This window comes from Salvia miltiorrhiza, chromosome 6 (genome assembly GCF_028751815.1).
Source record: "Salvia miltiorrhiza cultivar Shanhuang (shh) chromosome 6, IMPLAD_Smil_shh, whole genome shotgun sequence".
In the NCBI taxonomy this organism is placed as follows: domain Eukaryota; kingdom Viridiplantae; phylum Streptophyta; class Magnoliopsida; order Lamiales; family Lamiaceae; genus Salvia; species Salvia miltiorrhiza.
The window spans coordinates 21,602,060-21,619,928 of NC_080392.1; positions in this window are offsets into that span (position 1 = coordinate 21,602,060).

Consider the following 17,869-nt stretch of genomic DNA (forward strand, 5'->3'; position numbering starts at 1 on the left):
CACCTCAAATAATTATAGTGGGAATACATAAAACTACCCAACTATTAAAACCTATTTACCGAAGGTACAAATTCCCCCCTGAACTAGACTCCCCTATAGCGTTGACCCCCCCATACTCGACCTTGGCGCAAAAACCTCCCCTAAAGTTCGGAAGAAAGGGCCTTTTTAACCCTCGCATTAAACGACTGTCAAACGCCGTTTAACTTAATTTTTTTTTAATTTCAAATGGGCCCCACCCCAATATTATCTCTCTCTCTCTCTCCCCATTTCTTCCTCCCACTGATAACTCCTTCGCCGCCGCCTCCTTCTCCGGTGAGGGGTGTCGGCGTGTCGCCGCCGCCCTCTCTTTCTCGACCGCGGTAAACCAACTCACACATTCATTCAATATTCAGTAATCTATTTCAAGAACCATCATTTTTACAGAGGATCTTGAGACATAAAACAAATTGATTTTGAGTATATATATATATATATATATATATATATATATATATATAATCTATACATACATATACACAGAGAGGCACATTTTTTCTGCAAATTGAGCTAATCAAAGAAAGGTATAAAAGAAGCTATCTATGTACTGTGTGTGCGCGCGTGAGTGTTGGGGGTGGTCCGGCTGGTTTTATGAAGGCGACATGATCACTAATTTATTAGCAACGTAAACTGTAACTAACACATTATAATTGTAGCAAATAAAAAGTAACCGAGTATCGTATCCACAGGGACTGATAACCGAAATAACCCTAGCTATTCCCTAAACAAACTATCACAGTAGACATGCAAACATAATAAGAAGAAGATTTAACTAAAGCTAAACTCAAATAGCAGCAAATAAAATTCAAGAAGAAAAATCAAATAATGAAAACGACTGATCCTAGGGTAGTAAATTCATTAACTAAATCCACATAATCAATCTATTAATCCTATTAACCAGTTTAATCCAGTTATGATGAGAGATCACTTAATTAATCAATTACTCTCGCTAGAGCAGCAACGATCGTAAATTAGTAAATTCTCTATCTCCGTTAGGTCTCAAGGAAATCTACTAACTCCCAAAAGCACATAAGAATAACTCTCTATGATCCACCTATCTCCGCTAGGTCTTAAGGTTAAGATCATATCATACATTCCTGAATTCGCTAAACAATTATCTCCGCTAGATCTCAAACCGAATAGCTGCACATGCAAATTATTGGCCAGATAATTCACAAGAATTCAAGCACCAAGAATTATGAATCATAAACTGGAAGGCAAATAGATATTAACAAATTAATCACATGAATTCAATTAACTATTTACAAACCCTAGAATCATATAAAGAAACTAGCCAGACATAAAAAAATAAAACATAAACATAATTAAAAAGAACGCAATCATAAAAACTGAAATAAATAAAATTGAAAGAATGATCTTGAATCTTCAATCCTTGCGGAAATCCAATCAAAGCTCTAAAAACTGGAAAACAATGGAAAATAAAAGCTATACAACTTAAAACTAAAGTTGGGGACCTTAAATAGGTCAAAAGAAGACCTATATATAGGCACATGAGATAAATACAGTGTAGAACTCAAAAATACTGAGAAAATCCGAAAATCCCGCAAAATCTCGAAAATCCCCGTCTGGCACTATTCACTACTGTGCGCGACTTTCTTGTTTCGGCCATATCTCTCTTGTCGAACTCCGATTTGTGAACCGTTTGCGCCTACAAACTCGTATCGAGACGAACTACAACTTTCATTAGGACCAATAGTCAAAATTTGAACTGCATATTTCTGTAAAATTCATGAAAGTATGAGCAAGTATCATGTTTCACAAGATAAAGCAATTTAAGCACAAAACAACTATCATACACTCAATTTCCTAAAAAAATAACACCATATGAACATTAAAAACTATGAAAACATGAGTGTTATCACGACATAAGGAGGAGGGAGGACCGACGGCGGCGGTGGCGGCCTGAGGCTCCTGCTGTCCGCGGTCGAGAGAGAGAGAGAGAGAGAGAGGGGTCCGCTGCTGTTCAGCAGAAAGAGAGGACGGAGGCTGCAGATGTCGGCTGAAGCAGGAGAAGAGAGTGAAGGTTTCGGCCGTGGCTGCTACTGTTGCCGACAGTGGTAACTTCGCCGGAGGAGGGATGCGGTGGATGATGTGTAGGCAAGAGCTTAGGGGTTTGACAATTTTTGGGGATTTTTTATGTCTTAGAAGAGTGAGGGGAGGGAAACACCGGAGGGTGGTTGCTTGATTTTCACGGCGGCAGGCGGTGGTGGATCGAAGGGAGAGATGAGCGAGATGGGAGGGGTGCGTGTCTATAGAAAGAGAGAGAGGATGGAGAGAATAGAAATGCGAAGGAGATGAGGGTGGCCGGCGGCAGCGACACCCCTCGCCGGAGAAGGAGGCGGCAACGACGAAAGAGGTTATCGGTGAGAGCTAATATTCAGGTGGGGCCTACTTGAAATAATTTTTTTTAAAGTTAAACGACGTTTGACAACCGTTTACGCGAGGGTTTAAATTCTCATTTCTTTTGGACTTTGGGGGAGATTTTTGCGCCAAGGTCGAGTATGGGGGGGGGGTCAACGCTCTAGGGGGGTCTCGTTCAGGGACCTATCTGCACATTTGCCCTATTTTAAGTAGGGTTAATGTCATGAAAAACCATGAACTTTGGTGCGATTTCCAAACTTTCCATGAACTTAAACACTCGAACAATTTTTCCATGATTTTCAAAAATCCCTAAATTGAATGCTGACATGGCATTTTTAAGTGACCTGAAAAGTGACATGGCGTCACCGACGGTGAATCAAAATGACGTCGTTTAGTTAGGAGTAAAACGATGTCATTTTGAATCCAAACCCCTCTCTCTCTCTCAGGTGGTGGCCGAGCTCGCCGGAGTGCAGATTTTCGCCGGAGTCTAAATGAAGCAAACTCGCCAGAGTCCAAACGAAGCAAACGAGTGCAGATTTTTGTTGGAGGGGCAGGTCTGGTGTGGTGGTGGGGGAAGGCAGTGGAGGGGCGGGCCGATGGCTGCGCTGCCGTTAATGGTGGTGGAGGAGACTGGATTGATGCGAGCCTAAAATTGAAGATGACGAAGAGTTCCAGAGCTGACTAAGCCTTGACAGAGTGCAGAGCTGCCAGAGGCAGCTCTGCCGACTCTGCCCGACTCAGCTCTGCCCCGACTCTACGACTCTGCTCTGCCGATCCCCCACTACGTGTCACATCAGCTCGGTATTACCACGTAGGCGACAGGTCAGCTTGGTATTACCACGTAAGCGACACGTCAGCTCGGAGCTTCACCGGAGCAAAAAAACATTGAAAAATTGTTCAACCCCTTAAGTTCATGAAAAATTTGATAAAAAAAAAGTTCATGGAAAATTTGGAAATGGGCCCAAAGTTCATGGTTTTTCACGGCATTAACCCTCTAAAGTATCATTTGTATGTTGAAGTAATGTCATTGGAAATGTTAAAGTGTCATTTGTATGTTGAAGTAGTGTCATTTGAAAAACTGATTTCACCGTGAAACTGGTTTCATGGGAGACCACTTCAAATAATTATAGTGGGAATACATAATTCTTAAATTCCTACATTTTATACTTATTTGAATATTTTAATTATTCTTTGAAGCATGCGTGTATAAAAGATTCTGTAATAGCAGAAAAGTGTATTTGATTCTTACGTTTTTTACTCCATTTATTGTTTCTATCTACCCACATAGATTCTCTTGAAGACCTCATAATTTGCAGCCTTTTAGTCTTGTTATTTCCATCTGTTTTGCGCATGAAGGTGGGAAAATTCTTTTTGTGGCTTTATATTCCAACTTCAGTTCTCCAAAATTTATACTTTGCGCATAAAGCTCTCTCTCTCTCTCTCGAATCTCCCTCTCCCTCTCACAACCGTGCCAAATTAATATCATCGGTACCCCTTTTCGGAGAACATGGAAGTGGTTATTATTTTCTATAGATAGGGCGATTTATTTGTTTTTGTATGGTGATTTATTTGTTTTTTGCACACATTGGATGTGATTTAAGATTTATGCATTAGATTTTATTATATAAATTTGCACAATTTTCAATAATATTTATGGTTTCATGTGCAAATAATATGATTTTATGCAAGATTTATGTTTATAATGGTTATTATGTGTTTAAATTGTTTAATGGGCAGTTTTATGCTTAAAATATTGTGTTTATGCGCATATTTTTGAATTAATGCGCATATATTCTTCAGTGTTTATATTATGCAAATTGTGTGCATAAATTAGTGTTTATGGTTGAATGCGCTTGGTTTAATGCACATAAATATCAGAAATTAAATTATGCGCATATAAATTAATGAGCATTTTTATGGGTTTATGCGCAAATATTAAATTGTTTATGCGGGAATGAATTAAGTTTTGTGCAAAATTTAATTCTAGCTGAATGTACACTTTTATGCGTAAATCTATTCCTTTATGCGCAAAAGACCTGATTTATGCGCAATTTATGCATAAGTCAATTGTGTGAGTAATTATGATTTATGCAAAAAAAAATTACGCAAGTTATGCTGAATTTAATGCGGAAAATCAATTTACGTGCACAAATGTATCTTTATGCAGAAAATTTTGTGCAATTTAATGCGGAAATTAATTTATGTGCATATGTCACACCCCAATTCTTGAAACAATAACTATAACTGGGGTACGACTCATCATTTAAAATGAACAAGGGAAAAACCTTGTGAAATCCGAATAAAAGGGATAACAATCGGGCTTAGCCCATTTGGATGAAGAAAGACAGGTATTCAAGTGATACGAATCAATCAACAAACATAATAACTTCAGGATCACAAGTTTAGTTTCATACTTCAGATAACCAACATTTAGAGAATCAAAATCCTTGCGAATTAATAGTCTCGGCTCAACAAAAGATGTCGTTTAGAGTCGTAGCATAAAGGTCTTGAGTTAAGGAAACAAAAAGACAGATACAGGCTAGTTCTACAGCGAAAGTCAAAACACGGTGTTGAACCCTAGCCTCAGCTCGCCCCGCGCACCAGCCATTAACCTGAAAAACCTTTGAAAATATTTGGGCTAAGTACTAATGTACTTAGTGGGCTGCAACTTTTGAAATATTTCATAATATGAAGAGCAGTTTATCCAATCATACTGGCATGACATAGAAGGTTTTAAAGAAAAATAACTTCTAAGCATGTGAAAACATTTCTTATAGGTATATATTTAATTGCGCGCAGTTGTCACACTCTATTCTGTTACTCGCTGTGATTCTGGACCTTTTAGCCACCGACGGATCTCTGTCTCCCACTTACTTGAACTGAGGGCGTAACCCAGACAAGTTTACTTTGACCTCGGGATGCTACCCAGGCAGGCCTCATATTTCTCATGCTCCGGAACACATCCAGCTGAGCACCCTTATAACGCCTCTGGTTAGTGCCCGATGGAGATCAACCCACCGAGTCAGCTAACAAGTGTACACAATTCTCAAACAACGTTTTAGGTCATAAGAGAACCTCAATTGATTTATTGTACGAGCCTTAAACATGGTAGAGTGCACAAAAATATTTATTGGATAAACAGTTTGTATTTCATGAAATATTTAAGCTCATTAGCTCAATCATACATTTGGAAAATAAGCCCACCTGTATAGGCAATGCCTGTCATTTAACGTTATCTCTGAATCGGAATAGCGGTGCTAGTCCTCACGATCCACGAAGCCTACAAGAAATCTATACTCTTAATAGGTCTCCTGAATCTAATCTTAAGTCAAGATAAAGTGATTAACATTCTATGATTCACTTAGCCGGGTTTTCAAAATTTAATGAATAAATAATTGAAAACTAATATTCTTAAGTTAAGAACACCAACAATATTCTTAGTCGTCTTTCTTTTGTAATTGGAATTATAAATAACCAATTAAATCATGATGCAATGCATGACTCATTTCATACTCAAGCATATAATAAGTGTTTACTTAAAACATGTGACTCAACTAGAACACCTCTAGATTGACTTGCAATAGGACAAGGACACTCTAGCAGTGGTAAGTTAACCCAATGTCGTCTCTCAAGAAAGATCTTTAAGGGCTTTTAATTATGTCACGAGAAAACAGTAAACTATGGATTAAAAGCTGTAAAATTAACTAACACTTGGAAAGTAAACTTAACTAGAAACTTAAACTTAAAAATTAACTAGGCAAAAAGGAATTAACTAATGCTTGTAAATTAAACTAAACTAAAACTTAATCTTAAAATTAACTAGGCGAGAAAGAACAAACGCAAATACTTAAGCATAATTAAACTATTAAACCTAGGTATGATTAAACGCATAAATTAAAGGCATAATTTAAATACTTGAATTAAAGCTTCTAATCTAATGAACATACACTAAATTGCATAATTTAAAGGAAAGCATTAAAAAGCATAATTGAAATTGCATAATTTAAAGGTGCAGAATTTAAATTGCATAATCTAAAGAAACACATAAACATGAAAGCAAGTAAATTAAATTAAATACCGAAATACCGTAAAACGTCTCGAGAAGCAACCTGTCACGTGATTACAACTCTAAACGGAAAACTAACTAAAACATGAATTGAAAGAACTATAATAAACTAACTAGGAACATAATTCGAAACTAAGACTAAGAAAGCAATAAACCTAAACTTTGGCTGCCTAGCGGAAACTAAAGATTGGGGCAAAAGAAGTTGATTCTAACACCATCAAACTTGCCATGCAAAATTGGACTCTTAAGGAAATAGAATCGTGCAAGGGAAGGAAAGTCCATCTGGATCGTGCTCTGCAAGTCATCTTAGCTCTGTCGATTTAGCTCTGCTCTGTCGAGTTTAGCTCTGCTCTGACAAGTTTAGCTCTGCTATGACAAGTTTGTTCTGCTCTGGAGATTTTAGCTCTGCCTAGGGAAGTTCTGTTGGATTTGTATACTGAAAGAAAGAACGTTTTATGCTTGTATACAATGATTCCTGTGTTAACTGTTTTATCTCCTATCTGATTGTGTTCATGATTGCATATGTATGTTCTTTATCTCTATATAAGTAGATTATATGGTGTGTTGTAGATCACAGAAGACCGTATAATTGGAATAACCTTAAGAGATATAATATATAATCACAGCCGAAATAACTCTAGGACAAGTTATTGCTTTAGGCTGCGGTATAGATGGAAGTAGTTTGTCTTGACTACTCATCTATACTGGTACGACATAACGTATTGATAGGACCATAGTGAGATGCATTCTTCTATCTGACTTAAGTGAAGAATCAAGATCTCGGTAACTTATATGATCTTAATACTAATAAGATTTCAGATATATATGTTGATTCGTTTATCACTTTGATTTACTATGAGTGAGAGTTATATAGTAACTTGAGTACTCCGTATCTTGGATGATAGCGGTTAATATATGATATTTGATTATCTGTATTAGTACTCGTATCCGATAGAGGTTAATGACATCCCCTTAAGGAGCTCAATAATGTTTATTGCGTTAAACCCTGCAGGTTGATTAAGTTCAGGCGCAATAATAAGTTTTGAGTGGTACTGCTTAAGGATTACAAAGAGATTAATTAATTTAAGCTGTCAGAGCTCTAATTAATTAATGGATGTCGGATATTTTAAATACAAGGATTTAATAAGTATAAATACAAGCCCCGACTCAAATGCCGGCAATAAAGGGGTAAGTCAATATCGGTTCTCTAGTGGAATGAACTGATATTTATAAATTAATTATGGTCTGTGCTGACCATAGATAAATTAATTTATTTGAAGCCCATCTTTATTCCTTGTATCTGGTCCCTGGACTAGCCCAATGTCTCCTAGCCCAAGAGGGGCTAGAAATCGTCCCTGCCCTATAACTGGCGTCTCCTCCCTTTGTTCTGTATTATAAATACAGCTGTCAGCTCTCAGGAAATACACACTGATAATTATTAGGGTTTTTGAGAGCTCAGGAGGCGCATGAAACTGTAGGGAGATTTCTAGCTTGGGACTTTCATAGCTCGTTGTCCATCCAACGGTGAAAGCTGAGCGGGATACAGTCGAGAAGATCAGAACTGGAGTCTTTCGACACGATCATCAACGACCTCTGCATCCGCTTCACAAGTAAGTAATTCCTAACACCTATGTGCAGCTGTTAAATTCATAAGAGCATGTTTAAGATTAATCGTTGTATGATAAATTAATAATAACCAAGAAATGATCATCGGGCAAAGCGGAACGTTAATTCAATTTAATATTCCTTCAATTGGTATCAGAGCCCAGGATTATTTTCTTGGCTCTATTATTAATTTATGTACGATTAGTAATGTGCGTTGTTTTTACTGCTGTTGTTCTTCGTGGTCTGTTGATTCGTGGAATACGTCGTTTGACGTTGTAATCGTTTTTCACCGCGAGAAAATCCATGTTTAGATTAGTTTTTTCAAATTGTATTTGTTTTTCCTTTGTAATCTGTAAAACTGAGGAACGAGACGAGGACGACGACAAATCAACAATGATAGAACGGTGTTTGGAGTTGGAGTACCGGAGGCGCGTCGGGCACGGAGCGAGCAAGGCTGCCGGCGCCGAGGCCAGCGCGCGCACGAGCGCTTGCGCACTGTGCGACGCATGCCTGGTCAGGCGCCGTGCACCATGCTGCTGCTGCTGGTGCGGGTCAGGCTGGCGAGGAGGAGGCGAGCGGCAGGGGCTGTGCACTCCCGGGGCAGCGCCTGCGCGCTGCGCGCCCAGCGGGCGACGCACTGCCGCTGCTGTTCCGCCCACGCCGGGGTCTGCTGCTGCCGAGCTGAGGTCCACGCTGGAGTCGGCAAGGGGCGAGGGCTGGGCGTGCTGGGGCTGTGCGCACGCGTGCCTGCGGGCTGCGTGCTGCGCGCCCAGCGCTGCACTGCTCGGCCGTCTGCCAGGCTGCTGTCGCCGTGCGCTGGAGCTGCTGGAGGGCCGCCGCTGCTGCTGGAGGCGCCGAGGAGTGCTGCTGGACGCCGCTGGAGAGCTGCCGACCGGGCTGCTGCTCGCGCTGGTGGCTGGCACGCCGGGCTGCTGCCGAGCGACGGGGCGGCTGCCATGGGAGGTGGCGGCGGCAGCTAGGGTTTCCAAACCCTAGCTGCGTGTCTCAAACCCTAGGGGGCCCAAACCCTAATTCCCACGATGGGCCTAAAAGTGTTCGGGCCAAATTTAGTTTTTGGGTTTTCTTTTCTATTTTAAATTTAATAGATTAGATTTTGGGATTCCACGAATGGGTCACGAAAAATTTTAATTCTTTATTTTTGTTCTTTGCATGCCGTGGTGTTAATCCCTTATGCTCTTTACCTGCTTTTGTTCGTCTCTACTTGTTAATATGCTTTATTAACTGCGCTTAGATCAGCATGATAGTAGGTTTATCGTTTTCTTAAGCATGTTTTAGAATTCTGCGAGCATGTTTTACATGTTGCGTTCTAGAAGAGCATGTTTAGGATTATGTGCTTGAGCATGAACAAACCTTTTGAAATTAAAAAGACTAAGCAGTTTTTAATAATTTTAAATAATTAAATTTATTTATAGACCTCCACGTGCGGTCTCTAGACAAAATGATTGACAATATGTGTACACGTCCACCCAACGTGGCTTACTTCATATTTGTTCTTTCATAAGTTTGTCAGATGAGGTTTCTATAAAAAATATTTAAACCATTAAAGTAGTGGGAGTTATGCAGTAAACGTCCACCCAACGTGGCTTACTTGTGTAATTTTCACAAGTACTTTGGAGAATGGAATTAAATAAGATAACCAAGAAAATCAAATTGAAAGCGGCATGGTCCGAGTGAGTATGTCAATTTCGAGAATTTAATTTTCAAGGTTAAAATGTGGTTATTGCTTAGATATCATATCAAGTACAATGTACAACTCCCAAAGGAGTCCCTTCTTGATGATGATATGGTCTAGTTAAGGTGCCAACTATTAATTTCTTTTGTCAAAAGGTTAAGTTGACATGGAAATTAAATGACCAGGTGAATAGTCTGGTTGAGGAGTTCGTGTATAAACGTCCACCCAACGTGGCTTGTACATGGGATTCCTTGAGCCGTTGGAGGTTTCATTAATATTGTTTTATCAAAAGGTTACAATATTATTGTTACGAACTATGTGCTTCATGTTCTTACATGTTTAAATTGTTTACTTTCAGATATGTCTATGTCTCCGATCATTAGTATTCTAGCAAACAATCCTCTCACCGGTCCTAACTATACCGAATGGAAATGCCACATAATGTATATTCTTGACGCTGACGAGCACAGTTTTGTGCTTACTACTCCACGTCCCACGCCCTTAACTGATGAGTCGACTGATGCGGAACGTGAGGCGCATAAGAGGTGGCACAAGTCGAATAATATGGCCAAGTGCTATATTATGATGACTATGTCACAAACTTTGCAACTCCAGCATCAGGTCATGGATGACGCGACTGGCATCATGTTAAATCTCTCTGAGGTTTATGGAGAGTCCGAAAGATCTGCCCGCTTTAACATAATGAGAGAAATCTTAGCATGTAAGATGAGCGATGGTAGTTCTGTGCACGATCATGTCATGCATATGATAAATTTGTTTGACAGGCTTGATCTGCTAGGAGGGGGTATCGAAGGCGAAGCCAAAGTCGATATCATCCTCAACACTCTCCCCAAATCCTATGAGAACTTCCATCTCAATGTCGTTATGAGCAAGGCCAACTATACTCTTAACGAGTTGTTGAATGCTCTAGTTACGACGGAGGGAGTCATGGGCACGCGGAAAGAGAAAGAGGTTCTTGTCGCTGCCAAGGGATCTGCTTCTTCGTTGAAAGGCGGGAAAAAGAAGTGGAAAGGTCCAAAGGGCAAGAATGACAAAGAAGCTAGAGGAAGTGGCAAAGCCAAATTAGACGGCCCTACTGGCGGCGTGAAGAAGCCGACGGCAAAGGGAAAGTGCTTCAAGTGCGGCAAGACTGGGCATTGGAAGAAAGATTGTCCGATGCTCAAGGCAAAGGGACAAGGTACGTCACAAGTTCTAGTAACTGAGACATGTTTAGCTTCGTTTTCTACTCATTCATGGGTAGTGGATACAGGGGCAACTGATCATGTTTGTTACACCTTGCAGGGCTTCAAGCCGACAAGGCAGCTGGAAAGTGATGAGATCACCATCTCCATGGGCAATGCGTCGAAGGTCGCAGCTGTTGCTATTGGAGATTTATCTTTATGTTTTGGTGATGACATTTTAGTTTTGAGAGATATTTTATATGTGCCGGAGTTTCGGCGGAACATAATTTCTGTTTCAAAATTGTTTTTGGATGGATATTCTGTTACTTTTGATAGGGGTGTCTCTATCATGAAAAATAACATGACTATTTGTTCTGGAATTTTGAATAACTCTCTATATACTATTACATGTCCAATTAAAAATTCTGTCCATGTTGCATCTACATCACAAATTTGTCCTAATCCCAATAAGAGGAAATATTATTCTCATGAACAATATACGCATGCGTGGCACCTAAGGTTAGGCCACATCAATCTAAATAGGATCCAAAGGCTCGTTACAAATGGAATCTTGAAAGACTTTCAAGCTGTTCCATTTAGAACCTGCGAATCCTGTATAGAAGGAAAGATGACGGCAAGGCCTTTTAAGGCCAAGGGGAATAGGGCCTCGCATGTGTTAGAATTGATTCACTCTGACTTGTTTAGACCGATGTCCACAAAGGCTCATGGAGGGTATGAGTATTTCGTCACTTTCATTGACGATTATTCAAGATATGGGTACATTTACCTGCTTCAATGCAAGTCTGAATGCTTTGAGAAATTCAAAGAATTCAAGGCAGAAGTGGAGAAGAGAACGAGTAAATCTATCAAGTCATTGCGGTCTGATCGCGGTGGCGAATACCTCGGAAATGATTTCTTGCAATACTTGTCAGAATTTGGGATTACATCCCAATTGACTGCACCGGGTACTCCACAACAGAATGGTGTAGCAGAGAGAAGAAACATAACTCTTATGGAAATGGTACGATCAATGATGAGTTATACATCATTGCCTATTTCGTTTTGGGGATATGCCTTGGAAACATCGGTTTATTTGCTAAATCGGGTACCGTCCAAATCGGTTCTTAAAACTCCTATCGAGTTATGGTCAAGGCGTCAGCCCAGCTTGAACCATATAAAGGTATGGGGTTGTCCTGCATACGTGCTAGACAAGGAAGCGAAGAAATTGGAGCCCAGATGCGAGTTAATGCTGTTTATAGGATACCCTAAGGAAACGAGAGGTGGTTATTTTTATAATCCTAAAGATCAGAAAGTGGTTGTTAGCACCAACTCACGATTCTTGGAACAGGATTATATAAATGAACACAAGTCAAGGTCCGAGATTGTCCTTCAAGAAATCGAAGGCAATGGACAGACGATTCCATCACCCCAGCCAAGTGTGCAAGTAAATGCACCGCAGGATACTGCACAAACCATTGTCACAGTTGTACCACCACCGCTTCGTCGTAGTGGGAGGGTTGTAGTTCAACCCGATCGATTTATGTTCTTGGGAGAATCTTCGGATCTTCTCCCTGTTGATGAACAAAAGGATATCGACCCTGATAACTTTAGACAAGCGATGAAAGATACAGATGCAGATTCTTGGTACGACGCCATGGTTTCTAAAATAGAATCCATGACTGCTATGGATGTATACGAGAAAACTAAACTACCTGATGGCTTCGAAGCTATAGGTAGTAGGTGGGTATACAAGAGAAAGCGAGATTCGGATGGCGAAGTCGCAGCTTTTAAAGCTAGACTGGTGGCGAAAGGTTATACCCAGGAATAGGGTATAGATTACGATGAAACCTTTTCGCCGGTTGCCATGCTTAAGTCTATCCGAATACTCCTTGCCATAGCAGCCCACATGAACCTTGAGGTTTGGCAAATGGATGTCAAAACCGCTTTTCTAAACGGTTTCCTTGAAGAAGGAAGGGACATCTATATGCAGCAACCCGAAGGATTTGTGAAAAAGGGCGAAGAACATCTTGTTTGGAAGCTGAAGAAGTCCATTTATGGACTTAAGCAAGCTTCGAGGTCATGGAACAAACATTTTGACGAGGTCATTAAATCCTATGGATTTACTCGTTGTGAAAATGAAAGTTGCGTGTACCGTTTAGATGCCAATGGCGACGTGGTTTTTCTTGCACTTTATGTAGATGATATCCTCCTCATTGGCAACAATGTTGAGCTATTATCGGACATAAAGAAATGGTTATCCGAACAATTTCAGATGAAGGACTTAGGAGATGCAGCGTACATCCTGGGGATCAAGGTTGTTCGTGATCGCCAGAAAAGGATGTTGAGCTTATCTCAAGCGTCCTACATTGATACTGTGATTGCTCGATTTAGCATGCAAACTGCCAAGAAAGGCTTGCTACCTTTCAGACATGGCATTCCTCTGTCTAAGGACATGTGTCCTAAGACGCCCAGTGAGGTTGAGGAAATGAGGAAGATACCTTATGCTTTCGCTGTAGGTAGCCTCATGTATGCAATGCTTTGCACGAGACCTGATATTTGCTATGTCGTTGGCATGGTTGCAAGATATCAGTCGAACCCTGGACCAGGACACTGGACTGCGGTAATGCATATTCTCAAGTACCTCAAGAGGACTCGAGATTATAGGCTAGTTTACCAATCAGACAGTCTATCTCCTTTGGGTTACACCGATTCGGATTTCCAGGCTGACCGGGATGAGAAGAGATCTATCTCTGGCTATGTGTTTACCTTGGGAGGTGGAGCCGTATCATGGCGGAGTGCAAAGCAGAAGTGTATTGCAGACTCCACCATGGAAGCCGAATATGTAGCTACTTCTGAAGCTGCTAAGGAGGCTGTATGGTTCCAGAACTACCTCTTGGATCTAGGAGTGGTGCCTAATTTGCCTAAGAGTATCATAATTTATTGTGATAACTCGGGTGCAGTGGCAAATTCTAAGGAACCCAGGAGCCACAAGGCGACCAAACACATAGAGAGAAAGTACCACATCATACGAGAAATCGTAAGCAGAGGAGATGTGCTAGTTGAGAAGATTGATACATTGGAGAACTTAGCTGACCCTTTCACGAAGAGCTTGCCGCAAAAGGCCTACGAGAAGCATGCTCGAGGGATGGGATTGCGGTTGATGCCACCCACTTAGAGAAAAACTTTCAATATAAGTGGGAGAAGAAGTGAAGTGTTTGTTGTAATAGCTAGTATTTAGACACATTGTATACTAAAAGTTTTGCTTTAGTATAAGTGGGAGATTGTTGGATTTGTATACTGAAAGCAAGAACGTTTTATGCTTGTATACAATGATTCCTGTGTTCACTGTTTTATCTCCTATCTGATTGTGTTCATGATTGCATATGTATGTTCTTTATCTCTATATAAGTAGATTATATGGTGTGTTGTAGATCACAGAAGACCGTATAATTGGAATAACCTTAAGAGATATAATATATAATCACAGCCGAAATAACTCTAGGACAAGTTATTGCTTTAGGCTGCGGTATAGATGGAAGTAGTTTGTCTTGACTACTCATCTATACTGGTACGTCATAACGTACTGATAGGACCACAGTGAGATGCATTCTTCTATCTGACTTAAGTGAAGAATCAAGATCTCGGTAACTTATATGATCTTAATACTAATAAGATTTCAGATATATATGTTGATTCGTTTATCACTTTGATTTACTATGAGTGAGAGTTATATAGTAACTTGAGTACTCCGTATCTTGGGTGATAGCGGTTAATATATGATATTTGATTATCTGTATTAGTACTCGTATCCGATAGAGGTTAATGACATCCCCTTAAGGAGCTCAATAATGTTTATTGCGTTAAACCCTGCAGGTTGATTAAGTTCAGGCGCAATAATAAGTTTTGAGTGGTACTGCTTAAGAATTACAAAGAGATTAATTAATTTAAGCTGTCAGAGCTCTAATTAATTAATGGATGTCGGATATTTTAAATACGAGGATTTAATAAGTCTAAATACAAGCCCCGACTCAAATGCCGGCAATAAAGGGGTAAGTCAATATCGGTTCTCTAGTGGAATGAACTGATATTTATAAATTAATTATGGTCTGGGCTGACCATAGATAAATTAATTTATTTGAGGCCCATCTTTATTCCTTGTATCTGGTCCCTGGACTGGCCCAATGTCTCCTAGCCCAAGAAGGGCTAGAAATCGTCCCTGCCCTATAACTGGCGCCTCCTCCCTTTGTTCTGTATTATAAATACAGCTGTCAGCTCTCAGGAAATACACACTGATAATTATTAGGGTTTTTGAGAGCTCAGGAGGCGCGGGAAACTGTAGGGAGATTTCTAGCTTGGGACTTTCATAGCTCGTTGTCCATCCAACGGTGAAAGCTGAGCGGGATACAGTCGAGAAGATCAGAACTGGAGTCTTTCGACACGATCATCAACGACCTCTGCATCCGCTTCACAAGTAAGTAATTCCTAACACATATGTGCAACTGTTAAATTCATAAGAGGATGTTTAAGATTAATCGTTGTATGATAAATTAATAATAACCAAGAAACGATCATCGGGCAAAGCGGAACGTTAATTCAATTTAATATTCCTTCAAGTTCAGCTCTGGAGATTTCAGCTCTGACTCTGCAAGTCAGCTCTGCTCTGCTTTGCGCGCGGGCTTTTCTACTCTGGCGCGAGCTTTTCAGCTCTGGCACATGCTTTTCAGCTCTGACGCGGACTTTTCAGCTCTGAACACCAGAGTGCGCCTAAAAACGCCATTCTAACCCAAAATCTCCAAAATTACACTCTTCCATTTATAGAACCTAAATCTCCTGCAAAGCATAAAACAAACCATAAACTGCACCAATTTCCAGAATATTTAACTTAAAATACGCACATGCGAACCCCTAAAATTAGAACAATTAAGCATAATTCAACCCCCCACACTTAGCCTTTTGCTTGTCCTCAAGCAAAATCAATATGAATCCTATGAAGAGATTAGTTTCAACGATGATTATTTCCATCCAAACATTCAACAAAGTCAATTCAAAATTTTACAATCAACACACATCTCTCGATCATGCAAGCAACTTAAAGTTTAAGAAGCAACAAAACAATAATGCAAGTAATTCGATCAGACCCAATTCTCCGCTAGAAGTGAATTCCCTAATGTGATCACATTTATAATCAATATCACCATTTTTCACACTTTATGTGTTTAAGTGTTGGACAATTGAGCCATAATTCATGAAATAAAAACAATTTGGATGTAATCCAAAGTCTTTTCACGTGGTTTCCCATGCTCATAGTTAGACTAGAGGAGTAGAGACTCAGAGCTGTCATGTTTTAGAGCGGCCAGATGTTTCAAAGCTGGCATTTTCAGAACTGGCAATTCGTCCAGCATTTTCACAGATAAGGATACGATCGTAGGCAATCACAATGACAACACTCCTTCTAGCATCTACCGGACAAATCACGTTTTACTTACTTACAATCGTGTTGCAACAAAACTCATAATTCATTGCACAATCAAGAAACATATATCAATAGTAAAACAAGAATAACCACCATACAAACACAAACCCGAAATTCACATCGAAAACCATCTTCTCTTCTACAAATTCATAAAATTTAGCAAGTATCCAAGAATAAGCTAAGCATAGAAAGATCAATCACCCAATTGAAAGTCTAAGCAACAAAACAAGGCACCCCCCACACTTAAAGCATGCCAAGTCCTCAGGGCACAAGATAAAAAGAGTTTAAAAAAATGTCCCTGATTATCGGCATTGAAAAGCATAAGCTCTGTGAGAGGCGGCAAAAAGTGGGGTTTGCGGTCAAACTGAGGGGGGGGGGGGGAATACACCTATGGGCTATTTTTCTTTCCTCAAACTGAGGGATCTCAAGATAGAGATCAAAACGAAACTTTGCACGCAAACTAAGATGCCTGTTAACTGAAAGGAGTTTTGACTAAACAGGGTTGACGACTGATACTGAAAACTCTTCAGTATGGAGTTATCAGTTAAGTTATTGGAACTTAACTGATGCACGTAAGGGCTTCAGTCGAGTTTGCTAAAACAGATATGATAACACTCTTCCTGACTATCAGAGGATAGATCAGTCAGACTAATATCATACGCAGCGGAAATAAACTTAGTTTCGTAATAGCCTCAGTTGAGCACGTTGTTAGTCTTATTGTAACACCCGGCATTTTCACTACGGTATATATGTATTGTTAATATTATTTTCTATTTTCTATTATTTTAAAGAAGAAAGAGAAGTCTCAATTTTATGTAAAAAGCCCAATAATTATTGTCTGGGCTAGTGATTTTGTTAAGTTTTGGAATATAGTCCAATACATGTATATATGGGCTAAGTTTAAATAAGCCCAATACTTTATCATTTGGGCCAATGATTATATTAAAGAGGCCCAAGCCCAAGTCTTTGTGTTAGCAGTGAATCACTTAGCTCTAAGCTGTCGATTAGATTTATTAATCCAGATTAGCTATTCGTCTGGCACGTATCCTTCAGCTTTTCACGCAGCTGCTTAAGAAACCGACTTCAAATCAGTATAAATCTCTTCTATCTCACATCTGATGTTTTTCCCCTCATTCGGCAATACAGCAGCCTCCTCTTCGACGTGGTCGAAGTTCTCGCACCGGAAGTCCTCTCCGTTCCCCATTCTTTTCCGATGTGGAGCCCTAATTCTTAGAAGAAGGAAATTACTACTGTCGCGACTGGAAGGCCAACGAACGGCTGAGCTTCGCCCGTCTCTGCCTTGAATCCATACTCGAGAAGGTGAGAAAGGAAAACGAGCCCTAATTCGTTTCTACTCCCGCCGTCATGGTTCGGCTGCCACCTCCGCCGTCTGTGGAAGACCGGCGATTCAGCGGTGCCGCTCCATTCACGAC